We start from the raw sequence: 17,586 nt of genomic DNA, 5'->3' as shown, positions 1-17,586 counted from the left end.
GTGGTGGTGATGCTCGCTTGCCAAGAGCTTCAGCCATCATCGTGTTTACAAGACAAGAGCTCAGAATAAAAGTGATGAGATGGGCTGACTGGACCAGGGCTAGCTGGTTAGCATGCTAACTTCAGTAGAAGAAAAGAAGTGAGAGAAATAGAAGCAAAACATCAGTTAACAATGGCGTTGCTTTCCACCGCTGGAGACAGCTCTTTGTGAGTAAGGAATAAAGTTTGATGCTGAACTCACAACATTTCTTCTAGACTGGTAGGTAAATAGCTGTTAATGCTAACGTTGGCCATGTAGCGATAGCCAAAACTTACATGTAGCATATTTAACATATAAAGATGATTAAAACAGGAGGGGGGAGCCTAAAAAACAGTTCCTTGTTTCTGTAGATAATAATTAATATGGTATGCTATGTTTGTGGAGCCCAACAAGACAGAAATCAGCTAATTACTGTTGCTAAGATGCAACCAACAATTATTATCATTATTATTATTATAAATTAATCTTTAGATTATTTTAAAAAGTAACTGATTCAATAGCTGATGACGAAACTGATCTGATAATAGATAGTAGTTGGCTTTTTTAATTTTAGTCAAATAGCTCTTATCCAGAGGAAACTTTAACTGAGTTCAATGTTTCGTACAGGACAGAACCTGCAAAGCACCATTAAAACGGTCCGCTTTACACAAAACAACACAACACAGTGGAGGCCAATGACAACAGAAGATATCTGCAACGTCCGAACCTGCATCGTCCAGTATACACAAAATGTGACTTTGAGCCACTGAACCACCGCCTCCTACCTGCTATATTCGTATTGTGGCACCCCACTTTGGAGCTGAACGCCAAAGTAGGACAGACTTTCAGACAACCTTGGAGGAGTGACTAAGCTTTTAGGGCCAGACAGAGAAAAGAGGAGAAAGAGATGGAAAGAAGGAGAGACCTGCAAGAAAACGTGAACAACAGGAAAAGGAGGATGAAAAGAGAGCTATGGAGCTGAGTATATGCTGATTTTTTCAGTGAGAGTGTCATTACTGTATTTGATATGTTTTTCTTCTGAACTAAGGCTAAAACTAACGATTATTTTCATTACTGATTATTCTGCGGATTATTTTCTCAATTAATCGTTTGGTCTGTAAAACATCAGGAAACAGTGAAAAAGCACAATCACAATTCTCTTGCGACGTCATCAGATGTCTTGTTTTGTCCGACCAGCTTTTTCAAACCAAAAAATATTAAATTTACTGTGATGTAAGACCAAGAAAATCAGAAATCTCTTACATTTGGAAACTGGAACCATATTTTCTTGAAAAATGATAAGTCAAAGTGTCTTAGTTGTGGAATAATTTTGAGTAAAATCTTTCCAATAGTAGATAAATCACCGCAGCTCTATTCTGAACTCTTTTGTTCTTCATTTAATAGCCATGCAAGAGATCTGCAGAAATAAAACTGTATAAAACTGGAAAAGTTATGTACTGTCAGATTGCCCCGTGGTTAATACGCCAAACAAATCGCTGGTTCCAGGACATATCTGATCACACCTGAAAATGCATTTGGTGCTTTGATCATTCCCAGTTTTTTATCCTCAGTACTACGGCCACATTTCGGTCAGCACACAGAAACTATTGCGGTTTCCTTGAACCAATGAACAGATGTATTAAAGCAGAGGGGTGGAGGACAGTACGACAGAGAGAGACTTCGTTTGGATCTTCATCAAACTGAGTGTGCCACACCCAAGTCCTCTGGTCTCAGACTGCTTTGTTCTGGCTCTGGCCACTGCTGCCTCTCCCTCTGTCTCACACACACACACACACACACACACACACACACACACACACGAACACACACACACACACACACACACACACACAAACACACACTGCCAGCAGCATATTGCAACAAAGCAGTGGCAGACAGTAGGTCACACGCTTGTCTTGCCTGTCTGTCGTACTGTGCATGTATTCAAATTCCTCACGCGTGCGTTTCTGCTGCCAGCGCTCTTCAGCAGGGTGTCATTTGGCTACGACTCCCAAACCCGCAGCCGGTTCACGGCTGCTGAAACCAGATGCTGCTCGCAAACTAACATACAGCACGGACGGCACAAATATGTGACAGGCACCTATTAAAGACAGTAATTCAGCTCTCAGGGAAGTGACACGAGCGCTGAATAACGCCGCCTCCTGAGTCTGCAGGCACCCCGTCAAAAATGTTTAACAACTGAACCACAGACATAAGTGAGATGTGGGATTATCGGCTGCCTCCGAACCCAAAAATGACATGGTGCTAATTGCAGGGGGGTGAGAGTTTTTCTTACTACTGATTAACCCTCCCGGGAGTTCTTTCACACGGAGGGTCTGGCTGGCTTTAGGCGAGAGCGGCTTGCTGAGCTAGATCTGTCAATCTAAGAAACAGCTCCATCACTCTGGTGGCAACACACTGAGGCAAACAATGCCAGCGTCAGCATTCAAAAGCTGGGCTAAAACACAGACTTAGAGCTAATACTAACCACCTGAGTTAAGTGGAAGCACAAGCATTTAGGCTCTGAATGTTTTCCATCATGTTTTGCCCACTTCCTAACCAATACAAATTACAGCTGTTGGTAGCATCACAACATCGCACATTGGAATAAATAGGAATTTGATCATTTTCAGTACTCGTGCATCACATCCTCTGAACCTCCTTCCATTGTGTTCTGTGGGTTCCTAAAACCAATGTCCAGCTGCGACAGTCGTGGTTGGGCTACTGGCTGCACGCAGCTGCTCGACTCATGGTGTAAACACAATAAGAAAGCAGCTTCCCGCCTTGGTAAACATAATGATTAATGTGATATTTTATTGATCGCTGCAGGGAAATTCCTTTTTGCTTGCCCCTGTCTGTAGACCTCTGACTGCAGGGTCAGATGTAACACAGTGACCTCGAGGCTTTTAGGGGTTCAGAGGACGGATCAAAGACACTTCAGCAGGGGAGATGACTGCCGGCTTAATACTTGGACTGAGGTCATGTGGATCATGTGGATGGGCTCTCTGAACACTAAACCACCCAGAATTGGACAAGGGAAGGGAGATAAACTGGCAAGGTGTAAAGGGAAATTCCGATTTCATACGATTTGGGTCTTACGTTTGTCCTTTTGGCCATCATTCATATCCATTCTGATAGTAGTTAACTTGGTGAGTGCACTGCTAAGATCTGGGAAATCGCTGACATCACCAAAAAGATGTCAGATGGGGCAAGAAACACAAGTTTTCAGACAAGTTTTCAGATGATATAGGTTTTCAACCAATACTGGGTTATTTGGAGCAGAAAACAAAGTTGAACACTGAAATTATGACCCAAAGAGAAAGTTGACGGGACGTCTTTGACCTAATGTAGTTGCCTTAGTTATGAATGCAAACAGTTTTCCTGTGCAATGAGGGACTATTACCTCCAAATAAATTGGTTTGTTGCTTGTCAAAAGCCTTCCTCATTGTCCAACCACTCCTCTTTCTTGCCCAGACAGACTCCTTTTAGAGATGTTGCACTGCTCCCAGATACAGTACAACAGAACAGAATATACTCCAAAGTTGCTATAATCAACATTTCTCTTAACAATTGATCAAATGGCTATGTGTTATGTGAAAGGGGTTGCTCACATTGACAAACCCATAGGTAGTTGTCACCTGATTCAGCATTTCTTTTCAGTGGTTTGTAGTTTTTTTTATGCGTCTATTAGCTCATTGTTTTGGTTCCCCTACCCGCAGCTTAACTGTTTTGGGTCACCACTCTAATCAATGTTGTTGCCAGAAGCAGCAGGCAGTTGCTTTCAGCGAAAAGCGCCCCCCCCCAAAAAAAAAAACCCCACTGTACACTACCCGCTCAGCACCAAACAGCAGACAGACACAGCTAGCAACTAGCTGGTGGACATTTATCGGCTCAAGAGCAGGATATTTCCCTCAGGAGTTACCGTGGACCTAAAAAAGAGAGAACGTTGGACCTACATTTATCAGCTGACCAGAAACACGACTCCAAATTCTAATGCTAAAGTTGCTCTGTAACTGCTGGTTGCGTAAATAGGCAGCTGTTTGCTAACAAGTTTGTGCATCGACCTAAAAGATTATGATATGTCCATGTTGTGTTTATAGCATTTTTCTGCTGCCCCCTGAGTGACCACAAAAAAAAAAGTTTATGGAGATTTGTTTAAATGCGGTTTTAGTTATACATGACTGTCAAAAATTAACGGTCATGTTTTACTAAAAATTACGACTCAAAACCAAGACAAATGATACACAAGTACATTTAGTACTGTACCCATCCATGCAGGGATATATATAAGGGTAAAAGTTGGAACTCTCATGGAGAACATGAGCTGGATCTAGATAAGATGCTGCTCGTAGATATGGACATGATTCCTAATATTCATGAACGCAATTTTGGGTTACAATTAGCAATGCCACTGGAGGTTATGGGCCATTCACGCATACAGATTTGAAAAGTTGGGACATGGACTATGTCATGGGACATGGACTGCTATTCATTGTGAATCAGACCTAACTTTGCAGCCCTGAACCCCCACTGAGTTTGACAGACCCAAAAAGCATCGAACTACATTACAGGGGCAAAATTGAGAAAGGCTCAACTCTATGTAAATACAATCTGATACCGTGCAAGCGACAGCCAGGCGAGAGCCAGTCACCGTTATCTTGATTCCTGCAGAAACAGAAGTACAGAAATGTTTACTACTACACTCCACTACACAATGGAACTTCAATCTTTTTTAACATCCATCAAAATGGAGGCAAAAGCTGATTTTCGCGGTATCCGGCTTCCCGGTTCACTACAATGTGCCTTTAATGAGTTAACGGACATAAGAAAGAAGAACTACGTGTGGAAACAAACCGCTGGTGTGCGGGCAGCGGTGGATATGTCAGAAAACAACTGTCCAGTCGCTGCAGAGAATGTAAATTATATGCTCAACACAACAGCCACACCGAAGTATACATATTCATGACTTTGTATTCCTACATGTGAACGCACAGTTAGTTAAAAGATCTAAGCAATAACTTTGGTGAGTGCCATGTTCTCATAATGGATGCAAATGATGGACAAAACCACAAAATTTAGCCCCTCATTGTAATAAACCCGAATTTTCCTTTTACATCCCAGAGACACACTACACACAGAAGCTCTCGCCTATCAGCCACAATGTTAAAACCAGTTACCTGTTTTCATGTTGCGGCAGAGTCCTAATCTGCAGAGAGGGCCTAATGGTCCACCGCTCTATTTGAAAGGAATCCCTCAACATGTATTAATGCCCGCACTCCCTCTCTTAATCATCCCTTTTCCCTGTCAAACTCTCTCTCGCCGTCTCCGCATCCGTAACCAGCCGAGCAGGACGGAGGAGCGTGCCAATGCTCTTTGCCCAAGGCAGTGCCAGGGAACTGATCCATGCCCTCACCAGCTGCTGCCTGTTGCAAGAAACAAAATCGGGTGCTCCAATTGCGTGAAAGCGACTTCAGCAACAAAACCGAGACAAATTTAATTGCAAAAGGACAATAGTCTTTAAATGGTGTTTACGCCTAAAGCAGTGACAGCCATAGTATGAGGTTAAATGAATAATACAAAGAGATGTGTGAAGCGATAATGGATGCAGAAATTCACCGAGGGCTCGGCTTTGAACAGCTGAAACAATAACAAACAGCAGCGCCCTACTAAAAATCAAGCCATGCTGGAATCAAAAGGACTTCCGCTATCATGCTACCAATCTGCGCCTGTCACACATATTGTACCGCAGAAACTCCTTTGAAGAAGTCTGTGGAAAAAGTGATTTTAATATCGTCTGACAGCGGCACAAGAGAGAGGTAGGATTTCTCGCTGGCTGTCTTTTCTTTTGTTTTGGACATAGTTCCTTTGAGTGTTGTTTTCTTAAGAATATGTTAAACAGAACAAGGAAAACGTGTTTATGAATTAACCTCAACTATAGATGAAGGGCTTCAAAAGGAGTAAATGTACCTCAGTGATTCCCCAAAAGGTTACCCTCATCTAATTACGTGGAACCAAGGAGGATATGATTTCACCTGTGTCTGTTTGTTGGTTTGTCTGTTGGTTTATTTGTGAGCAGGATCACGCAAATTTGCACTAAACACGGTGGAGGGATGGAGCGTGGGCCAGGGAAAAACCCATTCAATTTTAGCTGACTCCGGTTGAAGGGGGGCGGATTTAGGAATTTTTTTTCATCACTTTCCCTGCCACTACGAGACGGGGCACTTTTTCGCCCCTGGCGGAGGTATGCGATCCACTGAGTGCCGTTTTAGTCCAGACTGTGGTCAATACGGTGGACTTCACTTAAACACCCCTAAAGAGTGTGTCTATCGGAGCATCAACGCTGTGACAAATCACTTCCAGTCTTCATGTCACATGAGTGTCACCGAGGTCGGCGGGTCAACCAGGCAACCTCAACTAGCAGCATAAAAACAGCAGAAGGGTGTCAGCGGTCACATTGTATTTTTGCATTTCTTGGGAATTGTATGGAGCAAATCTTTGTTTGGGAGGATATTGTTTACGTGATTAAACCTAGATAACTTGAAAAATAACACATGCTACTACTCAGTTAAAGGATAAGACTGGTGCTATTCTATATTTGTCAAATGGTCAACAAACCCCATGAAAAGACCAAAACCAACAATGTGTTAGTCCATTTCTCAGTTCTTTCTGACTTCCATTATCTGTAGCTCTCAGCTCCAAGTGCATTGGTTCCTACTGAAGATAAGAGTCTCTGAAAAACAGCCACAAGCACATGGTTTCGTTTTTAAAAAAAGGCTCAGTAGTTTCTTAAGACAGCTGGGCACTGTTGTTTTTATCAAAACTAACCCAATCAGGAGTAAATGGTGCATTTGTTAGGGACTCTTTTCAGCTGCGGATTATTACACATATGGAGCTCTAGTGAGTATTTATTGAAGCAGGACGGCGTATGTGGGATCGGCTCAGAATAAACTAGTGTCCATGTTGATCGAATTAAAGGAGTACTGTATGTTAGCCAGTTCAACAGCGGAATTTGTGGGAATTTTTTTAGTTTCTGGAGCTCTATGGCACAGAGGAATAAGGCATACAAACAATACTTGTCTGTAGGGTGAATTTATGATAGTGTTGGCTTTTTCTTGGGATTTGCTGACGACAAGAAATACAGAATCTCGCCGGACCGATCTTTTAAATACCCAGAGTTCTGCATCTGAAAAATTGTTAATAAATGTCACAATAAATATATTTTTCATAGACGTATCTGACAAACATACAGTGATAAAAGCATGACAGAGGCCTCAATAGTCCATAATGCACTGTGGCCACATCGACAGACTGTTCTTGAATGAGGGCTGTAAGAGTTTTTTTCCCTCTCACTCCACAAAAGGTACAACTGAAAAGTAAATTGCAATACTCTTGGAATACATTTAACATCACAGATTAATAATATAACAGTGTGCACTTCCTTTAAATAAATAAAAAATAATAATAACAATAATAATAAAACTTTCTGCCGCAGCTTGACTGTGTTAACAGCTGTGAGGGAGATTCCTTGTTTCTCTTGATATAAAAAAAAAAAAGCAGACATGATCCACGAAAAAAAACACATGAAACATGAAAGCCCACTAGGTCTATTTTCAAACTTTACCGTCGTGTAGGTTATCTCACTGACAAAAGCCAGTGACAACAATGGAAACCTGACTACTGCAGTATCTTCTCAAGTCTCCCCTAGTCTGTGTCAGGACAAAGACAGATGCTATTTAAGATGACCCCCCCCAATCCCACACACAGAAACACACACACACACACACACACACACACACACACACAGAAACACACACACACACACACACCACCGCCTCCACCACTGTAAAAGGCTCTATAAATACACCTGGTTAGAGATGCTTATAGCCACACTGACATGGTATGTGTAACATTGACCTCATCCTGGTATTGTCTTACACGAAGCCTTGAGCATTGCAGCAGCAGGTCTGAACGTGATTGGACTGCCCAAGAAAGGATGCTGGGATCCAGCGGCAGCCACCCTCCTACGACAAAACCTTTTTCTTTTCTCAAAGCCCTCGGTTCAAAACAGAAATGCAGGTCAGAGGGCTTGTGGATTCAAATGATTTACGGCCGTTTACAGTAGATCGGCTCTTTAGCTCCTCCCTAAATCTGCTGATGGGCTTATCTCCATGATCTAATGCAGACATCACCATCATCACAGCCCGTAGATTACGATAAATCTTTAGGAAAATGATTGGATGTCCGTTAATATGAAGCAAGGTCAAATATGAGATCATATATAGGCCACTTGTTTTTCTCTAGAGAAAAGCAGAGAAAAAAATGAAATAGAGAGGAGGTAAGCTAAGTCAAGCCACGTCGACTGTAATTACACAGTTCGACTTAATCATCATATCCTTGATTTTCTCATTCAGAGATAAATCAGTAATCCTCAGGTGTATATCAGTATAATCAGTTCCAAATCTTTAGGCTCGACACATCTCATTCCTACTAAAAAAAACAAAAACAACAAAACATTTACCGCTGTTTCAACCCTGTCTCCCAGAAATAACGTCTATGTACAGCTAATTTGCAACAGAAAAAACATCTTGAAGGAAATGCAATGCTGGCCAGATTTACGTTTTCTAGTAACATGATGAGAAAATGTTGTCGGGTGATGTATCTGACAGGCTGCAAAAAATTCCAAATGCCCAACACGTCAGACGACGCTCGGGATGCAAACCCCGGTCTCTGAAAGGTCTCGGAGTCCTGCGGTTTGAGCCAAACAACACAAAAACGTTGTCCCTGAACATAATCCAGCCAGCCATTGCTTTTGTCACCACAATGTTATTGGGAGAACAATTTAGTACAGTATAAGCGTTATTTCTAAGAGACAGGGTTCCAAGCTTCCAAGCGGACTCTGGTGCAGCTCATCTGAGGCATGAAAGCAAAGCAGACCAACCACAGGATTTAGTCATTCTAGATGTGTGATTTTAGCACTAATCCAGACGCTAAACTGCCGTTACACCCCTTTGTTGACTGTGAACGGCCGAGGTGGCGATCGTATCTTATAGCGGCCTATGTATTTGTGCAGGATCATTTGGCAACCGTGTGCGTGTGCCACCGCACGCTGTTGAAACAGCAGCGCGGTATCAGGGAGATCCCTGTTAAAAAGTGAGTGAAACTTAGCAGCTGCATTACAACACAAAATGCCTCTTTTCCAGCTTGTTTATATGTGTTCATCATTAAAAGGCTACTGTATGTTGTTTTTGTCTCGGTCCAGAACGAGTAAACCAAAAAGCAGGTGTGAAAGCGCATAAGCCAAGAACTTCTCCCACCCTCTGAGATCGGCTCAGTCACATCAATGCACCAAAATTAACAAACCTACGTGAACCCGATTGGCTTCTGAAAGCATATGGTATAAATCATGGCTTGGAATGGACATCACTTCTTAAATGGGAAGTACATTTACATCATTTCCACACCCAGTTAAGCCTTTAAATGTAAATTACCCCATCAAATCTCAGTGGAGATTCTCCAAACATGAACGCAGTCTTGTTTTTTCCTCTTGACGAGCTGTGCTCATAAATACTGAATGAGCAGCCGACAGCAAACCTGTCACAAAGCGTTTGGAAAATGGGACCTGGCGATTAAGACGGACACCCCGTGATGTCGAAAGAGCAGCTACGACAGGGGATCCGTAGAGGAAATGCTGACTCTGTAAGTATCGGTGGAGTTTTCAAACAGAACCAGGAGGGGAAAAAAAGGACTAAAGGGCTTTTATTCTCCATGAGTTATTAAAATGATTGTTATTCCAGTTTCCTCACCTCTGCTGGGATGTCTGTATTCACTGACTGCGTAGAAAAAGTCACTGTGGATGCCCTTTTTTCCGCCATGACGTCTTCATCTGCCACACGTTTAACATCGATTCATTTCCGAGCTGCGTCTGAGCTGATGAGCTGCGTTCACGAGTGCATTCGCCGGGCAGCTGGAACTGTCACGGCAATGTTTTCAGTCGAGCTCTCAAGGGCCTTGCCACTTACGCAATAACCCGAATGAAATGTTAATGTCGGCAAAGTTGACATCGCAATAAAGGAATTCTCACTCTGGCTGAACCAGCAGCGGGGGGGGGGGGTCGGACGAGTCAACTGCGGATCACCTACAGGAGGTGAGAAGCGCTCGTCCGTCCTGGCATTTGAAAATAATGCACTTGCAATGACTTTATCTCTTTCTCTCTGTGGCATTTCATGTAAAGTGCCACAGGCCGGCAGAGATTTGTCACATGCACGCACGGCTCCTCAGTGCTGTTGCTCAACACAAGCACGTCAGAGCCAGAGGAAGAGGAGGAGGAGGAGGAGGGGAGGGGGGGGGTCCTCCTCTAGAAGCTTTTGGGCTCGTGGACAGAGACCTTGGGGGCACCGATGGTCTAGCCTGGTCTGACTGAGGCCATGAAGGCCTGTTTTAACATGTCAGCTGGATTGAAGTAGCCTCATTTCAGCTCCAGCTGAAGCTTGGGAAACAAAACCCATTTGGTTTGTTGCTGCTTTTTAGCTCTAAGGCGAGTGCTGGTGTCAAATGAACAATAAGGCTGCCACTAACAGTTATCTTCAATATCAAATTAATCTGCTGATTATTTTCTCAATTAGTGGATTAATCTTCTTGTTCATAAAATGTTGGAAGATAGCGATGTCTTCAGATCTCTTGTTTTGGACCGAACCGTCGGTCCAAAACCCACAGATATTCAATTTAACATCAGTTATGACAATCATCGAATAATTAATCAATGGACTAATTGTTGCAGCTCTCATTCACATAAAAGGTGCCAAATGTATAGATTAGGGCGCCTGGTTTGGGTCATTTATGCTCGATTTTGCACTTTTGACCTGTTATCTCTACCTCTTCATTTTGAATTTCCAGGCTGTTTCTTCACATTCACAAAGTTAAAGCACTTTATTTTGGAAAGCTGTGGTTTGTCTGTTTTACAGCTTAAAAAAAAATGTGAAAAATATATAGTTTTTAAAAAAAAGGAAAAAAAGGTGCTCTCTCTTTATATGCCCTGTATAATTACAGCTGATGTGTTTTCACTCAGATGAACCGCCTCTTCATTTGTAGAAGAGTTTATTTAAATCTTGAAAAGAGCTGCGGCTAACAACTGTTTTCACTTTCAGTTAATCTGGTGGTTACGTCTCACCAAATGGATTCAGCGATAGGTCAGTAAACTGTGATAAAAACCAGACAGATGCCCAGGTTGACGTCTTCAGATTGCTTGTTTTGTCCAACCAACAGTCCAAAACCCAAACACATTCAGTTTATCACCACACAGGTCTAAGAAAAACCAGCATATTGTAACACACGAGAAGCTAAGACCAATGGATCTGTGGCATTTTTACATAAAAATGACTTCATGTTGCAGATCACTTTTCTGTCAATCAACTACTTGAGGAATCGACCATCGTGTCAGCTCTGATCTTGACTATGTAGGCTAAAGTCATAGTGGCTGCACATTTCCCCTTTTACAATAGGGCTTTCATTCCCCTCTGTAACTGGCTTGTTTGTTAGTGGCTGCTTGTTGCCATCAACAGGATGTCACTTCCAGCAGCTTAGACACCAGTAAGCCGACCTACGCTGGGCCTCATCCACGGCACTGTGGACGGCGGTTTACTAGCAGCGCGCCGCAGCCGAGCGTCCTGGTTGTCCAGCTGTAGAGGCAGCCTCAGCCGGTGGCCCCCATTAGTCAGCGGCGGTCTGATGCGAGCAGCCCCGCGGCGCCTCGCGCACGACGAACAGTGTCACAGCTGCCCGCCGCAGCCCGCAACGCCGTGCACACGAAAACAAAGCCCCGCAGCCTCGGTACGGCGCCGGCGTCAGGCGGACCCCATTCAGAGCTCCGACCGTCCTCTGCGACGGTGAGCCCAGCCAGCCAGCTCGGCTCGGCTCGGCTCGGCTCTGGATCGAGCTCTACAGTATCCCCATCCATTTATACCAGTGCGTCACGTTCATCGCCGCCGCCGCCGCCGCTGCCGCTGCCGCACTGACCCCACAGAAACACACTGCAGACCAGATGTGGGATCCAGCATACAGCAGGCAACATCTGCAACTGCACATTTTAGGGCATTATGTAAGAAAAACGGCGTGACTTTCATCCGAGGCGGCGTTGTGGAGGGGTGATGCGAGGGTGGGTGGGTGGGGGGGGCTGGGAGCCTGGAGCCCTGGGTGCGTACAGGGCTGCTGGAAGGTGCCACGGCCGTGTCGACTCCCTTCTTTCACGAGAAATACAGGGTGAGGGCTCTGATATTAAACCTGAACGGGGGACGGGCGGTCGCAGCTGATGTGCCGACAGTGAGACAGACAGCGAGCAACCCGCAAAACGGACGTTTGACATTCCCCACTCCGAGATGTGGGACGACTCCGTGTTGGTGACAGCGAAACCTAAAAAACTGCGTGGACACATAGAGGTAAAAAGGGAAAGAGAGAGCTTACCTCCTCCACTGCGCCTTCAGTCCGCTGCTTCGTAAACCTCCCGCTATAAACCCTCTTTTTTCTCTCTCTCTCTCTCTCTGACGAGGAAGAGCAGGCAAGCCGTGCGCCTCCTGTCCAAAAAACTCCGGCTGATTTTACCGCAGAGAAACGCTGTCGCGCGTAAGCGTCCGCACCACGTATCCGGCCGCTCAGACCTCCAGATCCGCTGTGGGACCTAGATATGATCCGGTTTCTCGTTTCCCTTCCCTCTCGCTCTCTCCCGCCGTAGTCCCGAGGGCTTCTGTTCCGAGTCCTCCCGTCACGTCGCCCTCCTGCCACAGCTCCTCTCCGCGCCGCGCTCTCTCTCCCCTTTTTCTCCTCGGTCTACGGACGGCGGCGAGTCGTACTGCGCGTGCACTCGCACTCGCACTCGCGCGTCCACGTAGGACCGTAGGGTGTGAGCCGTGGGGGCCTGGGAGCGCGACGGGTGGATGGGATTTTTTTTTGGGAGGACGCTCCCGCGGAACAGCAAACGTTTTCAAGGGGGTGGGGTGGGGGGAGACCTGGCAGCTCGATTTGGATTTCTTTTTAGGTCTGATAACAGGCGGTGTCACTCAGCACATGACTGACATGAGCGTGGGGTGTGGCCAAAAGTGTGGACACGCACCCCGCCACTCCCCAACACACACACACACACACACACACACGCACACAAAGATGCAAGTACCCAAATCACTTTTATATTCCTCCTATTAAACGATTTACTGTGTATCCGTGAGGTTTACTTGTGAATTTAGTGACTTTTTTACAGGCAGTTGAATTTTTATTTCCAATATATGGTATTTTTCTACTTGTGTGGAGATAAATGTAGAACTTTTCCCTCGAAAATCATTGTACATAGCAATACTACACACAATAATAAGATAATCAGCGACTTGTTTTCACTTTAACCTTATATTTCACTTCATTTATTAATTAATCAATTTATTATTGTTCAATGTGCCGTCAAAATTAAATAGAAAATTAGTTTGTTTTTTTTCCTACTATACTTTCTATTGGGAATCATGCAGTATTTTGTTTTATGATAAAAATAAAAGTTGTTTTTTTCACATTGATGGTGCACAAAGACAGTTGTTAACCTAAAAAAAACATATAAGTTAGTCATTTATTGCCTATAAAGAAAAGAATCTCTTTATCAGGGTGAACATTGTTGAATTGCTTGCAGCATTTCTCTTATGTCTGCTGCTATTTGGTGCACAATATATTTAAAATGTTACACATTGTTATTTTCACGTGTATATAGAAGTACGTATATTGAAAATTGTGGATTTTTTCTCTTTTGGTGTTCTATATATGCTACTCAAAGACGTTGACTCTCATAATTCAATGTGGGATGGGCCAAATGTTCGGTGCACGTACATAAAAACTTGAAAAGGTCTCTAGGCTGCACAACGTGACCATAATGTTGATTTATTTGCCACTGCTATCAGAGATGTGTTACCAAGCGATTTAATTATGTTCAAATATTCACTTGTGATGCCAGAACAGGTCGGTATCTCTCATGACCCGTTCTGTGACAACTCTCCTGGTGTTTTTTTTTTTTTAGAGATAAACCAACCGAACAACTTTGGTTGACCCGACATACCGCAGCAGCTACTGGATGTACTGCCACGTCATTCGTGCTCCCCAGGGGATGAACCTCACATGATTTTGGTGATCCCCCTGAGTTTTCCTCCAGCGCCATCATGAGATTGACATTTCATGTTTTGAGTGAGTTATTTCAACTACTGGATGGAATCCCATGAATTTTTTTTTTTTTTTTTCCCGATATTCATGGTCCCAACAGGGTGAATCCAACTGACCTTTGTGATCCCTCAGCTCTTCATCTAGTGCTAAACAGGTCAAAGTCAACAGTTTCCAATGCAGTACTTGGGTTTCAGCAGATGCCCAAAAATGACATGCTGCATCTCTACTTTCAAATGACAAAGCCCCCTAGTGGCCACAGTAATTATGAATTTTGCCTGTCAGGAGGATAGATGGGTCAACATAACCATTGGCTTTTAACACAAGGCAGCTGTGAGGCAGCTCCCAAACCATAAGCAGGGGGTTATTATTGTAACCTTGTACAGAGTTGGTCAGTAACCCATTATTTTGTAACGCTTTAGAGTAATGTGATTACTGTTTTCAGTAACGAGTGGTGTAAGGGATTATAATTTGAAAATACATAGTTGTATAAAAGTTGCTGATCTCTTATATACTGTATGTCGTTCTGGAGAGTATGAACCAACAACATATTTTGTATGATTAAAAAAATTGAAATTCCCATAAGCCTCGGCTGTCCTTTGTGTTTCATGGTAATCAACAAATGTTAGCATGCTAACATGATATACTAACATGGTAAACATTGTACCTGTGGTTAGGTTTAGGCAAAAAAAAACAACAACTTTTTTTAAGGTTAGGGACAGATCGTGGTTCTGGTTATATGTAAATTAACGCGCTGAGTCTGAGGTCCCTGTGAATGTATTCTATATTAAACCAGACCACCATCTTTCCTTAACCTTAACCAAAATATAACCATACAAAAGTCTAGTAACTACGAATGGATATTGTACTGCTAGATCAGATATTTTCGTGGAAATCAAACACGTTGTCTCTTAACATTTTACTGATATGTTCAGTATCACTGCGTTTGCGACTTTGCCAAATACGTATATTAACAACACATCCTCACAGTGTTAATAGAAAACATAATCAGGTCGCAATTATATTTCCTACAAACTGTATTTGCTGCTGAAGTTTAGTCGTATAGAAATGTAATTTTCAGGAGACAGGGCAGCACAGAGGCACTGGCAATGCTGTAGATTCCAGATGGAGTGATTTTTATTGTTGATTTTATCACTGATGATACACATTGTGCTTGTCATATCGATTTGATTGTAGTATGATGTTGCTGAGGAACATGAATTTTGATTTTTTTTTTTTTTTTTTACATCAAGGACCACAGTGGAAATAAGTCTTGGAATTTGTTGTGGTAACCTGGGGTCCTCTCTCTCATTGCGTCAACTAAACTAAACTAAACTAAACTAAACTAGGATATGAATGTAGATTAGTGGTACTGATATGTGGCAGCCTTGGACATTTTCACAAACTGTTAGTGGGACCCGACTGGCAGACTTACTGAAAAAGCAGAAGGTGGACGGCCTGCCATGTGTTGTTCCATCTCAGCCGTGACAGGTACGTAGCATGGACGTGTTGTGCTGATGGTGTTGTCTTTAATCATACGTGTCAAAGAATGTATATAACCTCGGAATACTTGCAATGTAACTGGGGTATTCAAATAACCCATTTAAAAATGTCTACGTATGGGGGTTAGTTTATGATACATAAAAGGTGGGTGTTTGATGGTGATTCGTTTTTTTTCGTAGAATTTATTAAGTATTGCTGTGACATGATTGTAAGAATGAGTAACAGGTTGTTTCCTCTTTGGGGCGTGTGTTGACAACAAGCTCCCTGTGAGTCATTACGCGCCTCAAACGGCACACCTCATTGTCAAAATGGGTTTTTCAGTTGAAAGGTCAGTGTCATCCCATTCTTGTTATCACCACGGGGGTGTTCAGTGAAATCCAACTCTTTTTGAAATGTATAGAAATAACACATGCGCTGAATCTTCGGTGAATCTAATTAGAGGAGATTTAGCAGCAGATCTCAGATAGACTGCCCCAGGGCTGCTTACTCCTGACAGACAATACCTCTGCTGGCAGGGGATTGAGACTCTTTACCTTCGAGTGTGCGTGAGGGAAGAATTAGATCGCACACACTCCTGTGGCGGGTTTGAAAACATCCCACCTGTTTTTCATGGGATCGGCTTCCAGCCTGGTGACATATTTACCAGCCAGACATTTTGAGAAGGAAATCCTCCCTTCGGCTCTGAAAGTTGGAATCCAACTCCGCGTCGAGGGGCCCTCGGCGAGCACACTGAGGCCAGCGTCAGTGTCCAAAGTGACAGGAGCTTCACATTAAATAACAGAGACAGTAGCTGAGGGCATAGGGTGGGCTGATGCAGACAATAGACTGGAAAGGTTGAAATGGTGGGGAGCATAGCCAGGAGCAGTCTTCTGTCAACCAGAAAACCGAGATCGGATGGAAAAAAAAAAAAATAGCATCCTCAAAAGCAGAGACAGCAGCAAAATAGGGGCCTCTTGGTATTTTAGCAAGGCATTTGGACATTTTTGACTGTGAAATAAGAGTCCATGTTCAAAAATTGCTGGATTTATTTTGAGAGTTCATCCAGTGTAGAACAGAGTGTTGATGCTGTCAGACCAAAGGAATAGTTTGTCATTTTGGGAAATACGTCCGTTCCCTTTTTTGCCAAGGGTTAGATGGGAAAATCGATGCCACTTTCATGTTTGTACACTAAATATGAAGCCGGCGCTAGCAGCCAGTGAGGTTAGCTTAGCATAAAGGCCGGAAACAGCCTGGCTCTGTCCACAGGTAACAAAATCTGTCCATGAGCACCTTTAACACCCACCAACTAACACGTTACGTCTCTTTTGCTTAATCTGTACAAAAATCAAGTGTATAAACCACAATGTGATCTTTGTGCACATCTGTTTCCAGTCTTTATGCTAAGCTTCGCTAACTGGCTGCTAGTGGCATCTTCATAGTAACGGACGGACATAAGAGTGTTACCTCAACTAACTCTTATTTAACCAACTCGTATTTTGCCAAACGTCAAAACTCTTATTTTTGATTTTAGAAAATGGTGTTTTGATCCTCATTGTATGGACATTCAAAAGTGCTCAATATTAATATATTAAATAAAGTATGTAATTAATAATTATATGAATACATACATCTAACCATGAAATTGTGGAAATAATCCAATAAATTGAGAAAACTAACAAACTTAACATTGAGATGAGATGTCAGTTCATCCTGCTTCTTTTTCACAATACCATAAAAATTATTTCCATTGTTTTTTTTATTTAATTGTGGCAGTATTTATTTCAAAATGTGCTTTTTCCAAAGTCTATCCAGGGTCCTACGTACCACTAAAATCATGTCATTTCTCCTGGACTCTGGGGGATTTAACAACCTTGGTTGTACATATTTTAGGCCGATTCCAGTATGTTC

General features: G+C 43.1%; 1 protein-coding gene across 9 annotated transcripts in view; it reads right to left on the bottom strand.

The window, feature by feature from the left end:
• Positions 1-12,872, bottom strand: part of LOC120793171 (unconventional myosin-IXa-like) — a 163,690-nt gene extending 150,818 nt beyond the window's left edge. For all 9 annotated transcript variants that reach the window (XM_040132969.1, XM_040132972.1, XM_040132971.1 and 6 more), the window contains exon 1: positions 12,475-12,872. The gene's annotated coding sequence lies outside the window, so the exon portion shown is untranslated. The remainder of the gene's footprint in view (positions 1-12,474) is intronic.
• Between the last annotated feature and the right edge of the window lie 4,714 nt (positions 12,873-17,586).

This window comes from Xiphias gladius, chromosome 8 (genome assembly GCF_016859285.1).
Source record: "Xiphias gladius isolate SHS-SW01 ecotype Sanya breed wild chromosome 8, ASM1685928v1, whole genome shotgun sequence".
Taxonomy (NCBI): domain Eukaryota; kingdom Metazoa; phylum Chordata; class Actinopteri; order Istiophoriformes; family Xiphiidae; genus Xiphias; species Xiphias gladius.
Note: the sequence above shows the minus strand (reverse complement) of the source record. Positions and strands in the feature narration are given on the sequence as shown.